The 9,992-nt window shown below is 37.8% G+C and overlaps 1 long non-coding RNA gene across 1 annotated transcript; it reads right to left on the bottom strand.

Annotated features, from left to right (window-relative positions):
* Window positions 1-2,068: 2,068 nt before the first annotated feature.
* LOC116730692 (uncharacterized) lies at window positions 2,069-3,444 on the bottom strand. The gene is made up of 3 exons (XR_004341391.1): window positions 3,381-3,444; window positions 2,347-2,403; window positions 2,069-2,263 (listed from the first exon to the last, which is right to left on the bottom strand). It is a non-coding gene; the product is annotated as an uncharacterized LOC116730692 (long non-coding RNA).
* Between the last annotated feature and the right edge of the window lie 6,548 nt (window positions 3,445-9,992).

Raw genomic sequence — 9,992 nt, 5'->3', positions numbered from 1 at the left:
ACAGCTGTGGTTGTTGTTGGGGCTGCTGTGGTTGTTGTTGGTACAGGTGTGGTTGTTGTTGGTGAAGGTGTGGTTGTAGATGGTGCAGCTGTGGTTGTTGTTGGTGCCGGTGTGGTTGTTGTTGGTGCAGGTGTGGTTGTTGTTGGTACAGCTGTGGTTGTAGTTGGTGCAGCTGTGGTTGTTGTTGGTGCAACTGTGGTTGTCGTTGGAGCAGGTGTGGTTGTTGTTGGTGCAGGTGTGGTTGTAGTTGGTGCAGCTGTGGTTGTCGTTGGAGCAGGTGTGGTTGTTGTTGGAGCCGCTGAGGTTGTAGTTGGTGCAGCTGTGGTTGTTGTTGGGGCCGCTGTGGTTGTAGTTGGTGCAGCTGTGGTTGTTGTTGGTGCAGGTGTGGTTGTCGTTGGAGCAGGTGTGGTTGTTGTTGGAGCCGCTGAGGTTGTAGTTGGTGCAGCTGTGGTTGTTGTTGGGGCCGCTGTGGTTGTAGTTGGTGCAGCTGTGGTTGTTGTTGGTGCAGGTGTGGTTGTCGTTGGTGCAGCTGTGGTTGTTGTTGGTGCAGCTGTGGTTGTCGTTGGAGCAGGTGTGGTTGTTGGTGGTGCAGGTGTGGTTGTAGTTGGAGCCGCTGTGGTTGTTGTTGGTGCAGCTGTGGTTGTTGTGGGGGCTGCTGTGGTTGTAGTTGGTGCAGGTGTTGTTGTAGTTGGTGCAGCTGTGGTTGTTGTTGGGGCTGCTGTGGTTGTAGTTGGTGCAGCTGTGGTTGTTGTTGGGGCTGCTGTGGTTGTTGTTGGTGCCGCTGTGGTTGTAGTTGGTGCAGCTCTGGTTGTTGTTGGAGCCGCTGATGTTGTAGTTGGTGCAGCTGTGGTTGTTGTTGGGGCCGCTGTGGTTGTAGTTGGAGCAGGTGTGGTTGTTGTTGGTGCAGGTGTGGTTGTTGTTGGGGCTGCTGTGGTTGTTGTTGGTACAGGTGTGGTTGTTGTTGGTGAAGGTGTGGTTGTAGATGGTGCAGCTGTGGTTGCTGTTGGTGCCGGTGTGGTTGTTGTTGGTGCAGGGTTGGTTGTTGTTGGTACAGCTGTGGTTGTTGTTGGTGCTGCTGTGGTTGTTGTTGGTACAGGTGTGGTTGTTGTTGGTGAAGGTGTGGTTGTAGATGGTGCAGCTGTGGTTGTTGTTGGTGCAGCTGTGGTTGTTGTTGGTGCAGGTGTGGTTGTTGTTGGTACAGCTGTGGTTGTTGTTGGTACAGGTGTGGTTGTTGTTGGTGAAGGTGTGGTTGTAGATGGTGCAGCTGTGGTTGTTGTTGGTGCCGGTGTGGTTGTTGTTGGTGCAGGTGTGGTTGTTGTTGGTACAGCTGTGGTTGTAGTTGGTGCAGCTGTGGTTGTTGTTGGGGCTGCTGTGGTTGTTGTTGGTACAGGTGTGGTTGTTGTTGGTACAGCTGTGGTTGTTGTTGGTACAGCTGTGGTTGTTGTTGGGGCTGCTGTGGTTGTTGTTGGTACAGTTGTGGTTGTTGTTGGTGCAGCTGTGGTTGTAGTTGGTGCAGGTTTGGTTGTAGTTAGTGCAGGTGTGGTTGTAGTTTGTGCAGCTGTGGTTGTCGTGGGAGCAGGTGTGGTTGTTGTTGGTGCAGATGTGGTTGTAGTTGGAGCCGCTGTGGTTGTAGTTGGTGCAGCAGTGGTTGTTGTTGGGGCGGCTGTGGTTGTTGTTGGTACAGGTGTGGTTGTTGTTGGTGAAGGTGTGGTTGTAGATGGTGCAGCTGTGGTTGTTGTTGGTGCCGGTGTGGTTGTTGTTGGTACAGCTGTGGTTGTCATTGGAGCAGGTGTGGTTGTAGTTGGTGCAATTGTGGTTGTCGTGGGAGCAGGTGTGGTTGTTGTTGGTGCAGGTGTGGTTGTAGTTGGAGCCGCTGTGGTTGTAGTTGGTGCAGGTGTGGTTGTCGTTGGTGCAGCTGTGGTTGTCGTTGGAGCAGGTGTGGTTGTCGTTGGTGCAGCTGTGGTTGTTGTTGGTACAGCTGTTGTTGTTGTTGGTGCTGTCGTGGTTGTAGTTGGAGCCACTGTGTTTGTTGTTGGAGCTGCTGTGGTGGTTGTTGTAGCAGCTGTAGTTGTTGTTGGTGCAGCTGTGGTTGTTATTTGTGCCGGTGTGGTTGTTGTTGGACCCCCTGTGGTTGTTACTGGTGGAGCTGTATTTGTTGTTGCAGCAGTGGTTGAAGTTGGGGCCTCTGTGGTAGTTGTTGGAGATGCTGTGGTTGTTGCTGGTACAGCGGTGGTTGTTTGTGCATTTGTCTGCATCTCTAAAGCTTTCAAAAGAAACAGTTTTGAAGTCATTTTTGGTTTGTCTTTTTTTAGACCAGCATATGTTTGTTCCCCTGTGCAAACTTACCAAGTAGGACAAGCAAAATCATGGGAATCTTCTTCATCTTTCTTGAGTTTTTTCTCTCTGTTTGAAATATAGAACTGTGTTGTTATTTAATCTTTTTCAAGTTAAATATATTTTCATTTATCATCTTATTTGAAGTTATCCGTACTTTATGTGGGTAGCTTTAAATAATCTTAATTATTGTGTATGTATGCTTTTGCAGAAAAGTATGGTTTTTATCACCATCCTTTTTTGTACATGACATTTTCAGTCTAGTCCTATTTTCTTTATATTTACTAATATTGTTCCTTCAGTGTTCCCCTTTTTAATTCAGATTTTCCAGAAGCTTTTATTTATTTTATTTAGACATAACTCCTTTCTGATATCAGTCTGACACATTTATTATTTTTTTTCTTCTTACTGAATACAATTCGGCAAATATAATTGTATATATAATATAATTATTATGTATTCACAATACATAATTGTGAATATGTATTATATAATAATGTTATACATACATTATCATGTATTCACAATACATAATAATTATGTATTCTTAATTAATAATACATAGTATTCATTCATGGTTGTACTAATACAAATCAATGCATTCTTTGTAAAAATCTTAAACATCTCATGCAGGAGCATACATGACAAAAACGATTATCCACTCATTGTGTGAAACCACTTATCCCAGCACTTTTGCACTGGTGGCTTTTCCCTTTCTGTTTTGGTCATTTGGTAAGAGATGGGTTACAACCTGAGTAGGTCCTGTTGTATGCCATTACAAGGGAAGAGAAAAAATCATCCTAACCCAAATTTTCACTGTAGACCACTTAAGAATTTAACCTTTGCCTAATATTTGAATGCTTGGAGAAAACTTGAGTATATGGAAGCACCTCATCCATACAAAGTAAGAGCATACAAAGACTGGACCTAACATAGTAAACATTATACCACTGTCCTAACCATCAAATCACATTTTTTGTAATATTATTACTAGAGGTAAACATAAAGTTTAAGATTTATGGAGACTAAAAATATGAAGTACTTACAGTTACGCTTGTTGAAATAAAATTCAGTACAGAAAATGTTATCTCCGATTATTTCTGCTTGCTGCCTGTGTGGTGACTGCTCTTAAGTTTCACAAAGAAGCTTTTATACCTGTATAGAGCAGGTACTGTGACATCAGGACTGAATAATGATGTAAAATATCTGAGTAATAATGTGAACAATACAGTTCTTTAGGTGTGGCCTCTTCAATGATTTTTTTTTGTGTGTTTTATCACTTGTATTAGCTCAACTGGTTGAGCAGCATTTCTTTTGCTATTGGGAATTATGATATGACGTTAGATGTGTTTTGTTTATAATTTTGTTATTCTATATAGCAAGCAATTTTTTTAGAACATGGAAGTCAATTTATAGCATGGCTGCAGTGTTATGTGAAGCTTTTTGTCACAGTCAAAGATGCAATTCTAGATGGTTGATTGTAGATCTATTTTTGAAATGTCCACTTCATTTTTCACATTGAGCTTTCTGTGTAAGTTTTAGTTTAGACTTACTTTTATTCTTTTTTTTTTTACTTGTAATCAACATATGTACTAGGAGAATCTGACATTTTGATATTCTTATCATGGGAAGCGGGAACATTTTTGTGAATATTTATATTTTTAAAAAGTCATAAAGAAGAGAAAATCTGAGAAACACATGAGGGTAGTGCAGAGCTTTAGTCTGGGTTTGTTATGAATAGTTTTACTAGTTTGGGTGGGTAACATAAGACAATTTCTGTAAGGAAAAGTGTACATGCCTCTGTAGGTTTAAAGAATGAGTAATAATGTGTAAGGAATTCCATTAGCATCGTGTTGTGGGTCACACACCATTACCTAGTTATGTTAGAGCGATAGAAACTGGCATAGAAACTAAGCCTCTTCTGCCTCTTCTTCTGTTTTGCCTCCTAACCTATCTGTGACATAGCTTCACTCCTTTTCTTCTCTCTGGCTGTTGACCCTGTCCAAATCCTTATTATTCCATTGTCAGAAATGTAACATTGTGTTGTGGTTTGGCTACAGATGATACATATCTGACAACAGACGGCTCATGAGATGCACCTTCAATCTATTTCAGAAAACTGGGTGGTCATTGATTGATATAATGGAGAAACTCAAGATTTGCCTGGGGGCAATTTACCAGTTCAGGAGAGATTTAGAAAAATAATTTAGACAAACTTTTTTCCTAAAATTTAGACTTGTTGAAGTTGTCAAAGTCAAGTTGTCATAACTTACCTACCTCCCTCTGTTTTTCTTTCATATGTCACCATACATTTAAGATTTAGTTCATGCAGTTGGTATGCAGTTTGCATACCAATTCCATTCCTATACCATTATCATAAGCATAAATTTATGCTTAAATGTTGTAGAGGTTGAAACAATTCAACCGAGATCCATATAATATATTTTGATCAACATGACAAAAACAATTGAAAACAGAAAAAAGTAGAGAATTGTACATGATCACAAAAGCATTTGCAATTTGTTGAAAGAAATAAGAAAATGTTTTTTGATTCTGTTCTGAGAAACTGTGAAAAACTGTTATATCCAAAAAGCAACTGGGATTCTGCGGTTCTGCTTTTCTTTCAAGGTTTCTGGGAATCTTGTTGGAGTACATGGATATGGTCTCTTTAAAGTAACAGCCCATTTTATATGTGGTGGCATTTCGGGTGAATGTGATCACCCGGTCTTCATGATGATCCAAAACATATGACCAAATAAACAACAACAAAAAGAAATGGTTGGCCAGACACAAAGTTAATGCTCTTTCCATGGTGCCCAGTTCAAAATACAAGACCTAAAATCCTTATAGGTTTTTTGGGATTAATTGAAGAGATCCAGGATGCTAAGGAGGTGAATCAAGATTCTGGAGGATCTAGAGAGATTATGTGAAAAGGATTGGTCTAAGAACTTCCTCTCTTATTGGTAAGGCTGTGAAATATGAGGAGACATCAGCACACATCCACTTTATAGAAGACCATGTTTGCTTAAATTACATATCACAGACAGGCAGTCTGTCTGTAAGTATTATTTACTTGAATACTTATAAAATTAGAAGCCTGTTTTTGCTTCTACGACCATCAACAGGGTGTGTTGAACTATGTTTCTAAGACTTTAAGCTCTGTGACTATGACTTTGTGTGTAGAAGCAAAATGTGCTTCCTTTAAGATGAACAGATAGAGAAATAACATATTTCTGTCCTTGTTGCTGTGTTTTCTCAGAGATTAACTTTTGTTGTATTTGTAGAAGTTGCATTTGCAATTTAAGTGTTGCCATTGAAATCCACATAATCTTGTAATTGAAAGGATTATGGATGTCAGCAATGGAATTGTAGATTTCACTACCTTTAAGCAAATAATAGGGCAAAGGTAAAAAGCATAACAAGTATGAGTAGAAAAGGTCTAAATTAAGTCAAACAACTTTTTCCTCTATTAAATGAAAACCGTTATCCAAACTAACTTGGCCTTAGATAAAATAAGTAATTAATGCCTTATCTAAATTACAAACTACCTGTCTGTCTGTCTGTCTATTTTTCATCCATCCATCCCTCAGCTGTGGAATGTTGTGGTATATTACCAAATGAGCTGCAGAATGCTGCAGAGAATAACAAATTATAACTATGACTCAGCACAAAAAAAAAAAAGCTCTTTAAAGTCGCAGCCCAGGATTGACAGTATGCTGCAGAACAACTTTGTTCTTTTTAGACAACCAGTCACTTTTCGTTTGCGTTATCTTCATTACAGTCAGGGATGGTTTCAGATATGGGCGGCAGATATGGGCCAGCTCACCTCGGGCCGGAGAGGTGAGCTCCATCACACCACTCCCTTCTTCCTCTTTCTTGAATCATTTTTTAAATTTGTAAAACAGGCAGTGTGTTTCCCAGAAACATTTGTACAAACAGCAAAACAGCATGGATTACCTGTATGATTAAATTTCTTTCTCAAAATTCTTAGTTCATCTCTCAAACTCAGAATGTTAAGTACTTGTTTCACTGAGTTGGATAAGACAGTTAAATTGATTTGTCATGTCAATACAGCAGTGTACTCTGCAGGGATGTTTTGATGTAAGCTATAGAAAAACCTTTGATGATAGAAATTGTAAATTGTAATGGTGGGAGATCAACGGCAAGACACTGGACAAGATTCACATTTATGTTTTTACTGTAATTTGTTGACAGATCATGCTGTTGTGGTACAGTAAGCATAGCACAAAGTAAAAAAGTAGCATTAGGAACATACATAAAACAATCTCCTTTAGGAAAAGTGTGCATGCATTGCGGTCTTCCTAAACAAAAACAAAAAAAAACAGAAACAAAATCATTTCTCTTTATTCAACAAAAACAAAGATTTCAGATTTTAGCCACTTAATTTGATATATGAGACTTTCTAACAGTCAGGAATATTTCTGTTAATATCAGTATTCTGAGAGGCTACTGAAATTCAAAGGGTGTGGTATACTTTTTGTTTTCCTATTGCAAACAGGTTTGGCAGCTTTGTGACAGAAACTGAGTGGATGTGGACTCAATGATTTTACTCGAATGAACAAAAGCACCTTGCATCATGACAATGATTCTCAAATATATCAGATGCATTTGTTGAATTTTAATGGTATAGTAAACACATCAGCAACACGAAAAGTTTTCTTTTTAATTGCCATTCCATGTAGCTCATTGGCAAAAGTATCAACAAAAACTTTGCTTTTCTATTTTGAGGTTAGGTCTAAAAAACATGTGACCAGAGACAAGAACATCCAAAAATATGTCTATATGCTGCATCTGAAAGAAAGAGGTCTGCACAGAGAAGAATCCTTTTTTTTGGTTGTGTGTTCTCTATTTCTCAGTCAACATATGCCAATTCTTTGTGCAAGCACTCATCGCTTCATCTGTGCTTTTTAGCTTCCATCATCTAGTAATGAGAACAAAGGTCACTTGACTTTGTTTTAATGAGGCTGTGCTTACCCTGACTGTATCATCTGATAATTCAGTCGCTTTTTTGCCATAGAGTGCTGCAGACTGTCCCTGCAAATGTCTAGTCATTAGTCATTATTGAGAAAGCTCTTGTAAATAGAGTAATTCATTTTATCATGATTCCTGAAATAATGCCATGCTATAAAATGCAAAAAATATATTTGACCATTACAGTTCACATGATAATTTGTACTGAAAAACTGAGCAAAATTCATAACATTGCTTCTTTTTTTACTTAATTTATTCAAATCACAAAACTCCTTTTTTGGCCATGTAGCCATGAGAAGTGATAGTTGATGCTGTGCCTGTTTCCCAGACAAACTCTGATCTTTGTGTTCAGAAGCTGCTGACATGAAAAAAACCTTCTCAGCTTGAAAGCAACATGGTATCTATCTTGCATAACTTTCTGTTTTTTATGAGGTTTCATGATGTATGCTCTATGGCAACACACCTATACACACCCAGTGTACAGTCCTTCCCTCTCTTGTTAGTGATATTGTCTTCGATCTCTGACGATTGTTGGTCACATTTGTTGTGACTTCTGTTAGTAGTCATGAGGAAAAGGGTGTTCACAGTCAAAATTACAAACTCGCCTTGCGTGTACTTAGGAGTGGAGTGCTTGTTATCTGTCAGTCTGTGGGCTGGCTATCTCTCCATTAACACCTCTGCACACAGACACAAAAGTAGTCAAAAATGTTGAAGGGTTATAGAAAACAGGATCCTATCTCATTAATGTGACCTGTCTAGGTCGATATCAGATACAACCCTGATTTAACAAAGTCAATTATGCAGCTAAGCTAGGACACCACCCCTGACACAGACAGGAAACTGGCTCTTTTATAGTTTTCTCCAATTGCCAAGACAGGACATGTGTAAATAAAAAGAATTCAATAAAAATTGGTCACTCTCAAGTGTGTTCTAGTGTAGGATGATGGTTTTAAATGTTGCAACTTAATCACCCATAGTAAATAGTTAAATGTTAAAAGTATTGTATTGGAAGCTAATACAGCTATTATAGTGTTAATATAATATAATTAATATTGATGTATTAATTAAATTAATGGAGTAATATAAAAATGTTTAAGGTCCATGCACAAAAACATTTTTTTATTTTTATTGGAGTGTTATTGAATTTCAATATAATCATAATGCTATACGGAAAGTGTTTGTTGTTTTTCTTTGCCTGAAAAGTCTTTCAAGGACAACAGTAATAAAAAAAATTAACAAGTAGAACAAGTACGGTAATAATGAATAAGTTTTGATGAAGACAAGTCTCAACAAGCCATTAAGTTGTTTTTTTTTATTGTACAGTCTGAATCTAGCTTGTCAGGTAACTTATTTTCACTAGTCTTAAGGAATGAGAACAATATTTATAAATGTAACAATTGTTTTAGCTTGAGAACTGAACTGGATGTGCAAACCCATATTATTAAAGCAATGGGAGGATATGGGGCAACAAGAGACTCATCCTAATAAAAGACAAAAACAGCATCAACCAGAAGGGAAGATGTGCCAAATCTACCAAAATAATATAAGACCATAAAGTTTAATGTTGATCTGGAAAGTGCTATGTGCCCGTGTGCAGTAGAAATGGGCTACAAATTTGATGGAAATAGCACAAGATAAGATTCTAACATTGATCCCTTTTAACCCACTTTTAGAGAAAAGTAAGTTCATGTTACTCATGCTTCTAAGCATAAGTGTGAGTAATAAGTGTGATTTACAGGTATTGGTTGAAGTAGGTTTCCTATTGTTACATTGGCACATTTTTTGTTGTGTTATATGTCATTATGATGCATATGTCTTATAAAAATAAAAACTATGATGATTAATTTCCCTTTGAACCTTCACTCAGATTGCTGTTTTAAGATTGCTCAGCAATTTCACCTAAAATAAAACTTAATTGAGGGATATAAAATCTATTAATTCAGATCCAGACTGTTGACTTACAACATGGTGGCTCTTGCAGCTGACTGTTAAATGCTTTTTACAGTCAAAGATTCGTCAGAACATTTTTAGGCTTCATGTGTCTAGTTTTGAAGAGCATAAATTAGCAGCAGCTCTAAAAAATCAAAACTGAAATATTTTCTTGATTTTGACACCTATCAAATATTTGCAACCTTTGCCTTTTACATCGATCTTACTCAAAAAGGTGAAAAGCCAATTGTATTTAGTACTTTAGTCAGTTACATCAGCTTGACAATTTACATCAACAAATGTTTCAATATATAGAACAGTTTAGGTTCTATAGATTCTATAAATGTAGGTTCTATAAATGTTCTACATTTACAATTATGTAGTTGTTTGTGACCCCTAAATTAAGCACTTTAACTAATTACTCATTTGTAATTGATTACTAATTGTAATCTTCTGGAGTAATTTCATAAACTGGTGCATAAATGAACAGCTGTAAAGTTACACAAATTTAATGACAGTTCAGTTTTGAGTTTAAATTTGAGTTTCAACTTCATTTGTGACCATGACATGGAGATGCAGAATGGGTGACTTATCAGTTATTTATCAGAGTCTCTCAGAGGAAGAGATGGCTTTGACTTTTAGGGACTACATATGTAAAAAAAATAAATAAATACAGCCATTAGTGGGGAAAATACCTCCGAATTAACCAATCAAAGCCAATCAAAGCTTAGTTTTCC

Source organism: Xiphophorus hellerii, chromosome 13 (assembly GCF_003331165.1).
Source record: "Xiphophorus hellerii strain 12219 chromosome 13, Xiphophorus_hellerii-4.1, whole genome shotgun sequence".
NCBI lineage: Eukaryota > Metazoa > Chordata > Actinopteri > Cyprinodontiformes > Poeciliidae > Xiphophorus > Xiphophorus hellerii.
The sequence above is the reverse complement of the archived record's forward strand: the minus strand, read 5'-3'. Positions and strand labels throughout refer to the sequence as shown.